The sequence below is a fragment of the Desmodus rotundus genome, chromosome 8 (genome assembly GCF_022682495.2).
Source record: "Desmodus rotundus isolate HL8 chromosome 8, HLdesRot8A.1, whole genome shotgun sequence".
Classification (NCBI taxonomy): domain Eukaryota; kingdom Metazoa; phylum Chordata; class Mammalia; order Chiroptera; family Phyllostomidae; genus Desmodus; species Desmodus rotundus.
In genome coordinates, this window is record NC_071394.1 from 126,130,246 (window position 1) to 126,142,845 (window position 12,600).

Sequence of the window (12,600 nt, forward strand, 5' to 3'; positions counted from 1 at the left end):
AAGTCACTCCAGACAATAGATCTCACTGAACATCATCTTAGTGTGTGGACTTTTTTCCACTGCAGGAGCTCACATGTGCTACGGACACAAGCCGCAGTTGACATTGCCACTATATATAGTAAAATATCATTAAGACGGAGGGAAAAAAGATTATTTAAAGAAAATGATGGTCCTGAAGCATTAGCTATGCCTAAAACTACATATCCTACTCCATGAATGAATGAGTAGGATTTCTGCCCATCCCTATGTATAAAGACCTATTGTTTGCATGCATTAATTACAGGGATAAAAGACTCAAGATTAACTTTCACTGTTGCTCTTTGTACTCTCCATTGTTTTGGGGGGTGGAAAACAAGCATAAAACAGACTAGAGAAAGTGAATGGATAATTATTTCAGTTTTGACAAATGCCAATCTTGCTGGATTACAATGGAGACGAAGACCCACCTCCAACCTATTAAAACAAATTAGAAGATGTTTTTTGAAGAACAGAAAATTAGTTTTAAAAAAAGTCAGAAGCTGTCTACTCCGTAGCTCCTTCTATAAACAATATACTTGGATTTCTCAAAAAAAGTAATACCATAGAAATGCATTTCCTCCAAAGAAAAATCTCTACCCCTCACCAAAAAAAAAAAAAAAAAAAAAAATCTGTTGATTCTTAGTAACACAGTGGAACCAGATAAAAAAGGAATCTATAATAATTAACCTAATTGACAGGGCTCTAGAGCTAATCCATTTCCACCAGTCATTTATTCACAGTAGGTATTCTTAAGGACTTGTTGAATTGCGGGCTAAGCGCCCATTCTAACGAGAGTTCACAGCCTTCGGGAGTTGGGAGAGCAGGCTGCTCCGCCCGGCAGTTCCTGTCTACATTCAGGATGAGCACCCTGTTGGGATGCGGGAGCCAAGATCCCGACAGTGAGGGGCTTGAGGGTGGTGTGTGTCTCGGCTGGGAGCCGTGTCCTGCAAGCAGTGTGTGGCCCAGACCGCAAAGACGGCGGAAGCCCTAACCCGCCGGAGTCCCTTGGCCGACAGCGGTGCGGGGGCGGCGGCACTCGGCAGCGCCAGGAGCCAGGTGGGCCGCGACCTCAGCGCCCGCGCCTCAGCCGCTTGGGGCCCGATTTTCCGCCCTCCCACGACTTGTGTCAGCTTCCCCGCGCAGCCCCCGAGGGCTGGGGCCAAGCTGCCGCCTCCCGCGGACGGCGGAAAGCGCGCGGCAAGCCCCGCATCCGCTCTCACGGTTCGGGGCACGCGCACGTCCCGGGCATCAGGTTCGGGACAGTGGAAGATCCTGGTGCCACCTTTCCCCTACCCTACCCTCAGCCCCCGCCTGATACACTGCGCCCTCGCCGGCCGCCCTCCGGCCCGGCGGGGCGGGGCAGCTGTGGGGATCCGTACGCGGGAGCGTCCGGGGAGCGCGCGGGTGCCCCGCCCGGGCCCGGGGCGTCGGGACAGCAGCAGCCGACTCGGCGGCGCGGGGACTACTTTCCGCGTCCTCTCGAGCCCCGCCCCTTGTCCTCGCGCGGCGAAACGCTCCGCGCTGCGCCGGTGGCGGCAGGATACAGGGGATCCTGCGCGACTTATAAGAGGTCCTTGTGCGGCGCCATTTTAAGCCTCTCGGTCTGTAGCAGTCGCGTTAGACCGGCTGCGAGAGCTGAGAGCGAGAGGAGGCGGAGACGGAGGAACGTCCGAGAAGCAGCTCCAGTGCCCGCCGAGCCGCCACCGCAGGCCGAGGACGATCGGACTCCCGCGGCTGGAGGAGCCTGTTCCCCTGAGGTGCTTGGGCGCTCCTTTCCTTACCCTTCTGGAGCTGCTCCCGCTCCCTCTTCGGAGCCAAACTTCGTCGCGGGCGCGCGGTCCCGGCGGTGGCTGAGAGCCGAGCCCGGCGCAGCCGGGAGGCCCGGAGTAGGGAGCGGGCTGGGGGCGCCGGGGAGGGGCCGCGCCCGGGGGCGGAGGGCGGCGGCCGGGCCCGGGTTCCGGCCGCGCTGCTCCTCGGGGGCCCTGGGGGCACCGCTCGCGGCGTGGGGGCCCCGCGCGCGCGAGGGCGCGTCCGGGAGCTCGGATGGCCAGCGCGGGGGGCGGGGGTGAGGGGACTGTGGTTTCCGTCCGGGGCTCCGGCCGCGGCCGAGTTTGGGGGAGGGACCCTGCGCCTCGGGATGCGCGGGGGCCAGAGTGGGGGGCGGGGTGGGGCGGGGGACTCCGCCTCCCCATCGGGGAGTTGGGGTACGGGCGCTGGGCCTGGGACGCCACCCTAGGTCCTATCTGCCGTGGGGATAGGGCCAGTGGACTCTCTCCCCAGATTTCCTATTTCGTTCTTAAGGACGAGTTGTTACGAACATTCTTGAGAGAATTGAATTTTGTTGTTTTTAATGCCCTGCCTATGTGAGTTTGGCACTGGCGCTTCTTTAAATCGAAGCAACTTTAAGGAACCAAACTCGTGCGGACGGTGCGGTGCGTCAGTAGGGCTTGCACGTATACAATTGCGGTCTCGGCGCCTGCGTTTTCTCGGGCCGTGCAGGTGAGCGAAAGCGGCGGGCAGTGCAGTGCCCGGGGGTCCTCGGGTCGGTGGCGGTGGGGGCGAGACCCTCGTGAAAATACGGGCTCGGGCGACTGGCGGACTGTTTCTAATCGAGTGAACCACGGGCTTCAGCCTCTGACGGCTTCGAGAATTGGGTTCGTGGAAATTGTTTATTCACGTAGTCTTATGGCAGCCGAACGTGGTGTTCAGAACGCGTTCGCTTTCGAACGGAGCGAATCCCGCCCCTCGCTGCGCAGCTGGCCGGATGGAATTGAGGCGTCCCAACTTCCCTGGGTGTCTGGTCTGGGCCGAGGACTCGGAGCAGACGCTTTGGAAGTGAAGTTCTCACCGCCCGCTTCCGAATCCCCTCGACTTGAGAGCTTTGGCAGTTGGGTAGAGTTGTTTCCTCCGCTCTCCGTGCCCTTTGGGAGGGCGCATTGTCTCCTGCTCTGTATCTTCCAGGCATCTGTGGCCTCCCCTCCCCCCCGAGTTGGTGCGCGGTGAATGGAGAGGGACCGGCCTGCTGGTATGCAGGGGTCAGCGAAAGGAAATCGAGGAGTGGTTTCAGTGAAATGGGAGCTTTGTGCGGTGAATGGCGGTGGCTTAGACTAGACAGCGACGTGGAGAGAGCGCGCCTTTGATGAAGGCTAGGCTCGTGCTCTTCGGGCCGCTAAGTTAGAGTATTTTGTCGGGAACTTAGGAAGCTGTTGCAGTATTGTCACTTGGTGCACATTCAGTACCTTCAGAGTCTTCGCGTTCACTGGTCTTCTAGGAACTGTTAGGCGTAGCTTGAAATGTTATGTGCATCATGCTGCTGTTCAGTATCCGCGTAAATTTGTGACAAACTTCCGCTTTGGAGGGTTTTTTTGGTTTGGTTTTTCTTTTAAGTCTGAGCTAAGGCTGCTGCTGCATTTGTTTACTTTTACATTTAAACCCACAAAATATGGATGGGAAAAAAAAACGTACCTAAAGTTTTATTTGATAATATCCTTTCACAAAATCTGATTAATTTGCACCCAATATTCATTACTTTGACCTAGTCTCTTTGTTTTGAAGGCCGCATCCAAGGACAAAGCCCTAAAGCGACTGCAAAGGTAACTTGAAAACTTGCAGAAGACTGTATTCTACAGGATTAAAGGAATGTCGAGGCTATTTAAGCCCGAAGGTCGTTCAGGGGAAAACAAAGTGCACTGGGAAGTTTAGGATAGCGTGCGGTTTAGAGTCCTTGTGGGTCTCAGGCCTGAGATTCTCCCCGAGTCCAGAACAGTCACTTTAAGTAGCTCTCAGGAGAAACCAAGGTTTAAAAAGTAAGGTGGCTAATAAAAAAACGTATCTTTTAACAGTGTTCATGTTTCAAGAAGCATCAAAAGTTTTAGTTCTTTTGAACTGATTTTTTGACTTCCTTTACCAAGATTGTTATGTAGAAAGATGTATATTCCAACATTAAAACTTAGACTGTGAATTGAGCTTCCTACTGTTAACTAGTGATGACTGAAATAAAATTGTCCACATAAATGAAGTCCTGTTTTCATTGTTTCCTCCTCCCCCTCAGCAAATTTCTCAAAGGTATTTTGGGACGTATTTAGGAGAAAACTGTATGCAGTTACTCAGTTTTTGTTGTTGGGAGGGGTGGGAAAGAGGAGTGTAAGTGTTGTTGAAACTAGGAACGTGGACAATTCAAAAGTTTGAATATTGTTCGTTTATGTTATAAGTAGCAGTGAGAATAAAACCCCAGAAATGGACTGTATTAAGTATATTCAGCCAACTGAAACTTTGGTGTTATTGAAAAGAAACAATACGTCTGTCTGGTCATAGCATGAATTTGTTTCTCCTTCATCATTTACTAATTGCTGACAATAATTGTAGATGAGCAGGAGGAAGGTTTTCAGTTCATGCTCTGAGCTTGGTTGGAACCGTGCGCTCCATTGCTACCCCGGGGCAGAGAGGGCGAATGCTTTCGGAGCGGGGAGAACTTCTGATAAAGAGTGTCGGCCACTCTTCTGTAGTGACACACACGTTGTCTAGCTTTCCTGTATCCTCTCTGTCGGGAATACAATAGTTTTGGAACAGCTGGACTGAAAACAGTTTTATACCATGAAAGTAAATAGTAAACACAGGCCAGGAGCTAGAGCATGTAGCTATTGCCTGTTATCACCCTCATCAGTTCTCATTCTTTAAAAGACTGTTGTTTATGTAATACTGTTCTAATTATGAGTGTGATAGATAACTAGGCTAGTGGGCTAAAATAAATACATACTTATTTCCACAAAAGGAAAGTAGGTGATTTGTGTCAATTGAAAATGAGTAGGCATTAACTTACCTAGTTTTTCTTCACTTAAACTCAGGAGAAAGTTCTTTATTTCCTTTGTTAACCCAAGAATGCGGCTTTTGTGTTTCGTGCAAGACTGAGCTTGAGTACTTAGTCTGAAACTTAGATCGGCCGTTGAGGCCTGACCCTGCTATCTGTGAAGTATGTATAATATGCTTTCTCCCGAAAGAAAGATTGGCTCTTAAAAGAGAAGGTCAATCACATTAGGAACCCTTTTTTAGAGTTTAACTACTTTTTTTTTTGAATTTTTAAATCGGGGGGCATCTTTTCTTTTAAGAGACCTTTCTCCACTTCCAAAGTCTCCCTGGAGCCTGATGGCAGCAGAGAGGAGGGTAGTGTTAGGACCTGGTCACGTTGTGTGCCCTGCAGTGGACGTAATGCAATGCTTGTGCCTTTTCTCCCCCCCCCCCCCGCCCCCAGTGAGTTTGTGCAGAATGTGTTTATGCGTAGTTCTGATGAGAAAGCATCAGTAAGAAACGCTTCAAATTCTAGGATAATTTATTCATATCAGTACTGCTAAGTAAAAGGTTCGCTTGAGAAAATGTCTTCTCAACCAGTATTTGCAGGGGAAAGGTCAGTAAAATTAGGGATTAAACTTTTATTTGTTGCTTTAAATAGGCAATTCTGTTTAAGTATACCACAAAGACAAAAAAAAAAAAAAACCTCAGTATAATAATTCAGAAGTAAAAGATTATCATGTTTAGCCATATTAATGAATTACAGAAACTAAAATTATCGGAAAAAGTTAATGAAGTGAATTATCAGTTTGTCTAAAATCAGTTCCACAGTTAAACCAGTAAATACTCGGCTCATTTATAGTATTGAGGAATATATGTCCATGTTAGACTCTAGGTAGAAACAGCTAGTTGGGTCAGTGTATGAGAACTCGGGGAAAACACCCTACTGACTACAGGGCCTCATTTGTGAAGAGTTGTGGGCTATGATGCATTATACCAATTTTTCGCTCTTTAAAGTGTTCAATAAAAACCTTCCTCTATGCACCTAAGCTAAAGCTTTTGGTATTTCTATTAGTAGCATTATTTTTTTTAATCGTCATTTCAAATCTCATTCCAGTTAATAACAAGAATTAAACCTATTCTGAATTAGCTTCTGGTAGTCAAATGGTTATTTTATGGGATATTCTCAGAGTTTAGATTTCATTTTTGGCTTTGTTATAATGAGTAGTTGAAATGAAATTAAATAGTTGACCGAGCTCAGTGTGGCTCAGTTGGTTGGGGTGTTGTCTTATAAACTGAAAGGTTGTGGGTTGTGGGTTTGATCCCCTATTAGGGGAGGCAACCGATAGATGTTTCTGTCTTTCTCTTCTCTCCCCAAACCCCAAGCTCCCTTTCTCTCTGTGAAAGCAAAGGGAAAATGTCCTTTGGTGAAGATTAAAAAAAAAAAAAAAAAGGCAACAGAGTAGGGAGGGAAAATGATAGTATTACTGTTCTATTTTGCTCTTGGAATTTAACATAATTTTGTGGAGACTTTGATAATGATCATTGACTAAGAAATATATTTTTTAACAAGAAGGCAAGAATGCCTCAGTTGTTGGATTAAATGGTTATTTCAGAAGGGAGTGTGTTCTTCCATAAAGGATCGTATTTTAGTAATGTCCAGGTGGTGCAGCATTCACTGCGTCAAAAGCTGGTTTTAATTTTCCAAGATTTTTATGACAGAAAAGAATAAATTTGAAAGTTCTTTTAAAAAATTAGGTACATAAAGCTTATTGAAAATATTCTGCCTATTAGGGACTTTGGAAATTGGCTACTTCATTAATATAGCATAAACAGTTTTACATTCAAGATAAGTGACTAAAGTAAGATGGCTTTCATAAGCCACATAGGACTGATCTTTGAGAGTCTCCTCAGTGTCTCCAGGGCCCAGCAGGTATGGGGTGACTGGGACTCTGGTGACCGCAACAAATGGGAAAGCGTGTGTTCCATCTAAGCTGTCAGTCTCTGGCTGCTCCCAGCCACTGTGTGGAAATACAGTTCACGTTGTTGTCACATCACCTGATTTTTCCCCCCTAGGAGAAGCAGGAAATCCAGATCAGTGTACATCACTTGGTTTGCACACGTTGGTGAATGAAATTCATGTGGCAAGATACTATTTAGTACAAAATAAATACACTTAAACTGGCAGGATACTGCCAGTTAGTAACATCTGCAGTTGTCCCATTTGGAGTACATTTTGTAATGAAGTTTCTAATAAATGACAGGAAAATAGGATTCTGTGGATATTATAATTTAGGAAATAAGATGTTTAATATTAGGTTCATGTTGAGGAGTTTGGAAAATTCCTTGTATCAATTGACTACAGATTAGGAACTTAAAAGCAAGTTTATACTAACTTGTTTGTGAAATCTGGGAAATCCACACTTTGAAGTTGAGGAATTCAGATAATTTGGGTTAAGAAAAAGGAAGAGAAATAACAGGGTGTTCATTACTTGATTATCTTAAGTATAGTTTTTTTATAGTGAATTTTTTTTAATGGTCTCAAACTTCATATGTGAAGGCACTTAAAATACTGGATCGACTCTAGCTGTGTATACCCAATCATGTCAGCCTGAAATTTTATTGACATCTTTAAATCATGTCCTGGTTTTCAGCCAACGTCTGCATTTCTGAGATGAACTATTACCAGACTAGATCCAAAATTTAAAAGCAAAGTTTAGATAATGAAAAATTAATTGAGTATAAGTTCTAATTTAAATTAATGGCATACTGATGTTGGGTGTAGAATAAATTTATGCAATTAGATAGATTTTGGTTAAATCTTTTGCTGCTAGGGCGAAGTTTTTCAGTTTCAGAGTTTGAAAACTTAGGTGTTTAGTCTGCAGACTACATGTTTAAATGGCAAACTGTGTGGACTGAAAATGCAAACCATAGGCCAACATTGGTTTTAAGAAGCATAATCTGAAACTAGGGCTGCAGGCTGCAGTTGTTTTTATACGACGTGGTATACAACTCAAGCAAAACCGATAGAGGACTTTCCACAAAACTGTCCCAGGGCACTCACCCCCTCGCCTGTTACACAGTCCCCATGTGACTTTACAGAACCACAGTGAGGTTTCTCTTGTAATATTCCAGAAATTTCCTGCCTCTGATTTCTTTTGAACTTGTTGAAAAGGCTTTTTCCCCCTGTAATAGTTTGAAAAGTATGAACAGCTGGCTGATGCTAGGGTGAAACTGCCTCAGCACAGCCCCTTTGCTCCCCTGTTTATGTCTCTCTTAATTTCTTCACTAAATAGTTCCATGGTTTTACTTGTGATTTCATAATTAACATGTTGCTGGACTGATACTTTCCTTTTAACTGACTTGTAACAGGTATGTTAAGCAATTAAAAAATTTGGAGTGGGGGATATATTTTTAACCTATTTAAGTTCTTTAAAGTTTATTAGTCCTCATGGCAGATAAACCATATTTATAATTAATAATATTATTTTAAATGCTGGTAGTTGATATGGCTGGGAAGTCAAAGATGTAAAAAAGCTGAAGGGTTAGTTTGATTTCTTTTAGTAGAGTTTTATGATAGCTGAAATAATTATATATGTTACACGTACATATATCCTTGTACATGTAATTGTACGTTATCCTTGTAAAAATGTGAGAAGTTGGGTTTACTGCAGAATTTCTTGGGAATGCAATTTGAAGATCTTAAACGATTGTAGTAATTTTCTGCTCAAAGGGGTGGTGGTTATAAACTGTCTCCCTTCCCCCTTTAAGTATAATTAAGTGGTTTGGGGGTAAGGGTATAGGGAGTGAGTCCGTCTTTGAAGTTTTCCATATACTAGATGAATGCCACATGTGTAAGGGAGGAACAGGGTTTCTTGGAAACATTTTTCAGTCCAACTAAATGGAGGTTTCCAAGTGGAGTTTTAGTCCTGTGTAGAAAGTGCTAACGTGGACACTTGAATTTTTTTTTGAGTTACTGCAAGAATGCAGCAATGTCAAAAATTATTTCTACCTAATAGTTCATTTAGATACAAAAGTAATGTTATGTAGGAAACAGTATGCTGACAAACTATAGATAGATTCATAACTTTAGCTTGGTTTCTGGTATTTTGCTTAATTTTAAAGATTGTTTAGTTTTTAAGTTCAACTATTTTATTTGGTAGTTGTCCTCTGTAGGTCACTATTTCTTGCCTTAATTCTGCTGTTATTTTTCCTGAATACTGAATCAGAGTGTCAGCCATTCTAGTCCCCACAGAATGAGAGATACCAGGCCAGAAATCTTAAAGGGTTAGAGGTCGGGAATACCAGAAGACCGGGTCACTGCTGACACAGTATGATAGTGAAGTAGTGTGCTGATAAGCGGAAGCTAGGAGATAGTGAAGTTGGGTCTTGTCTTTTTTTTTCCTTGTAAGAATACTTATTAATCATGCTTGAGGAATGCCCTGACTATATGCTAAAGGGCCTCTGGTTTTCTCCTATTGGCTGTTACACACCAGATCATATTACATTTCTTCAGAAAGCCCTAAGAAAGACCAACTTTCTCTTCGCTTTTCACGCTGGTCCCCTTTAGTCAGAAGCTAAGCAGTAATTCCTGCGCCTTCTCCTTAATCTGCATCGAAGGTCCATCTTTCTAAGTGGAGGGAGTTAGTGTTCTGGACAGAGGCCAGTCCAGACGCATGTGTTTTCAAGGACTTTGTTCCTTTAGTTACAGCTTGCTCTTCCAGACTCTCCCTACCCTCCAAGTCCTGATTGCCATTGCTTTTCGTGGTGTCCATCTCCCACCTTTTATCATCTCAAATCCATTTGTAGCGCCTTCTAGAAATGCACAGTTGTCTGCAAATCCCTTTTATTCTCATCTATTCAGGGAATGTTTTGTTTGCTTACTTGCTCCAACTGTAACCTAGCTTCTCCTCTAATGATGCCACCTCCCTTGCAGCTCCCTCAAGTGGTAAATGTTTTCCCATCTTGCACACCTTTTTCTGCAGAACCAAGAGGAACAGTGTTTTTTTTGTTTCTCATTGTCACTTCTTGACCATTCTTTTCCAGAATTTTAAGCTTTGACTCTTTGCCATCAAATTATACCACCCACTCCCCCTCTGTATTTCAGTCATCTAGCAACTTCCCTGGGCCATTCCCCCCTTCCTTAAACACTTACTAGCTCCTAACTTCACTGTCTTATTTCTCTTATAATTCTTGGTGACATCAGTGTCCATGTAGAGCAGCACCACTCAAAATGTCATCTGGCCTGTGAACTGTTAGTTACCAGTATGAATTGCTATAAGGAATTTATGCCAGAATTTAAAACACCTGTGGCACTAAGTTCACTGTTTAGTTCATCTGATTATTAGTAGTAGTAGCAAGACTTTCTTTGGTAAAGGAAACAGTATGTCAGTTCATAATGTGGCACCAGCTCACTAGGTCATTATAGTCTGGGACTTTGAGGAACGTTGATATAGAGGTTGCTTCCAATATTCTGGCCTCTTAATTCCTTGATTCCTCTTCCTCCAGTGATCTTACTTTTCACTCTTAATTCAACCATACATTCCCATTGTCATATCCCAGAATACCTTGCCTTTTACCAATAACTACTCCCTTCCCCAGTATCATTTCAAGTTCCTCCCTCTCTTATTCTTTCAGGAAACACTTCAATTCCAACAGCCCATCATTGCCACCAGAACCTACAATCTGTCTGTGTGTCCACCTAAGTTTTCCAGTGTTCCTCACCCTCACTTCTGCCCAACTGGATTTCATGCTGGATCGTAATCACTTTCTTACATACACACTCAACAACCTTGTCCCCCCTGGCCTCATGCCCAGTGGTCCCTGGGCTATTAGTATATCCTCCTTTATGATTATACTTTCTCCTTTTTTCTCAAACCTTCCAATACCACCTAATGCCACTGCTTTCTATTTCACTAAGCAGATTGAATAATCGGGAGAATTCCTGCCTACTCTCCTATGCGACTGTGCCCTTCACCTTCTCCCCTGTCCCTAGGGATGAAATGTAGTGTTTCAGATAAGGACATCCAGTTCATTTGTACACTGGATCCCATTCTCTCCTGCACTCACGAATATTCTCTCATCCTCTCTTCTTTCACATCATTGGCTTTTCCTATGAGCATACAAATATGATGCCATTTCTCCCATGTTTAAAAAAATGTCTTCTTCCTGTCTGCCCTTCCACCCGCCACCCCAGTCTGCTGTTCTTCACAACAAAAACACCTTAAAACAATTGCTTATTATGCATTCTTTCCTCTTTCTGTTGAACCCCTATTAGTGGCCACTTATAAATTTCTAGTTATTATCTCAGTTAACCTGTTAGTAGCATTTGACAAAGTTGCTTGAGACACTTTTTTACTTGGTTTCTAGGCCACCAGGTCTGTTAGTGGGTTTTCTTCCTACCTCTCTGGCATTTTCTTCTTAGTCCTTTTTTGCTGTCATCTCCCTGACCTCTTTGTTGAAGTGGCTGAAAGTTGAGACCTTGGACCTCTCCTTTTTCATCGTCTGAATACACTGTAGGCCCCCAGCCTGGAACAGTACTTAACCTGCTTGCTGAAGATTCCAAATTCGTATCCTTGGCCTGGATTTCTCCCCTAAACTATAGATCTTAATACCCACCTATTTTTTTTTTTCAACAGTTTGGATGGCTAAGAAGCACTTCAAATTTAATATATCTAAAACTGAATTCCCAGTTTCCCTTAAAGCTGCTGCTTCTCTTAGTCTTTCATAAGAGACTGTGCGACTGATGTGACTCTGAACTTCAGTTACTCAAACTTCAGACCTTCTTGTTCTTGATCCGTCTTTCTCTCACACCCTATATCCAAACCCTGTGTGTAGGTTGTGTTTGCTCTCCCCTTAAAATATGTCTGAAATGTAACAAGTTCTCACCATGGCAATGCTATCTTAATTTTTTGCAAGATTACTGTAAAGGCTTTCTAACTGGTCTCTCGGCTCACATTTTGTTTCCCTTAAAGGTGGCTAGGGCAATCCTTTTAAAACAACATCATGTAACAACATCATGTAACTTTTCTGTTTAGGAAACCTGCAGGGGTTCACCATCTCATTTTAGTAAAAGCACAAACTCCTATGTGTTCAGGCCATGCTTTCTTTATTCCCTATCACTTTTCCCTTCTAACTCGCTGTCTATGCTGGCCTTTTCCTGTTTTTCCTCCGATTGGTCAATCGTAGTCCTTCACCAACTTCTATCTCCTTTCCTGCTTGTTTTTCCTTAACACGATGGATAGTTTACTTTTTTCTCTTAGCCTCTTAGAATGTAAGCTCAGCAAAGACAGATGTTTGTCTGTTTCCTTCACTGCTTTCTACCCAATACCCAGATTCATGGTTTATAGTAGTTGATAAAGTAAATAATTGTGTTAATGGCTTTTAGGTCTTATCAGCTCATTATGGATCATGCCCAATAACATACAAATGTATTCCAGATCTTGGCAGAGGTGGTTTCTTTTTGTCATTTATGACCAATGTCACATATGACTCCCACACTGAGATCTTCCCTGTTAATCCATTTTACTCTATCATATTACTATTTTACTTGGTTTGTGGCACTTAGTCATACTTTGAAGCAACATTTGTTTATTTGCTTCTGCTGCTCTCCTCTCAAGGGCTTGTATCCCTGGCACCCAGAACAGTATCTGTAAGTTATAGGTGCTCAATAAAGGTTTGTTGAGTGGGTATATATTCTAGAATTGGACAACCTTTGTTTCCTTCCAGCTAATGCTCCATTTATTTCTCTGTTCCCATTACAGCTTGAAAAGGATAACCTATGGACATGGTCGCTCT

At 43.7% G+C, this 12,600-nt stretch overlaps 1 protein-coding gene across 4 annotated transcripts in view; it reads left to right on the forward strand.

Annotated features, from left to right (window-relative positions):
* The first annotated feature begins 1,572 nt into the window (after positions 1-1,572).
* The window catches only part of CTNNB1 (catenin beta 1), a 45,698-nt gene continuing 34,670 nt past the window's right edge, over positions 1,573-12,600 (forward strand). For all 4 annotated transcript variants that reach the window (XM_045200175.3, XM_024565661.4, XM_024565663.4 and 1 more), the window contains exon 1: positions 1,573-1,775. The gene's annotated coding sequence lies outside the window, so the exon portion shown is untranslated. The remainder of the gene's footprint in view (positions 1,776-12,600) is intronic.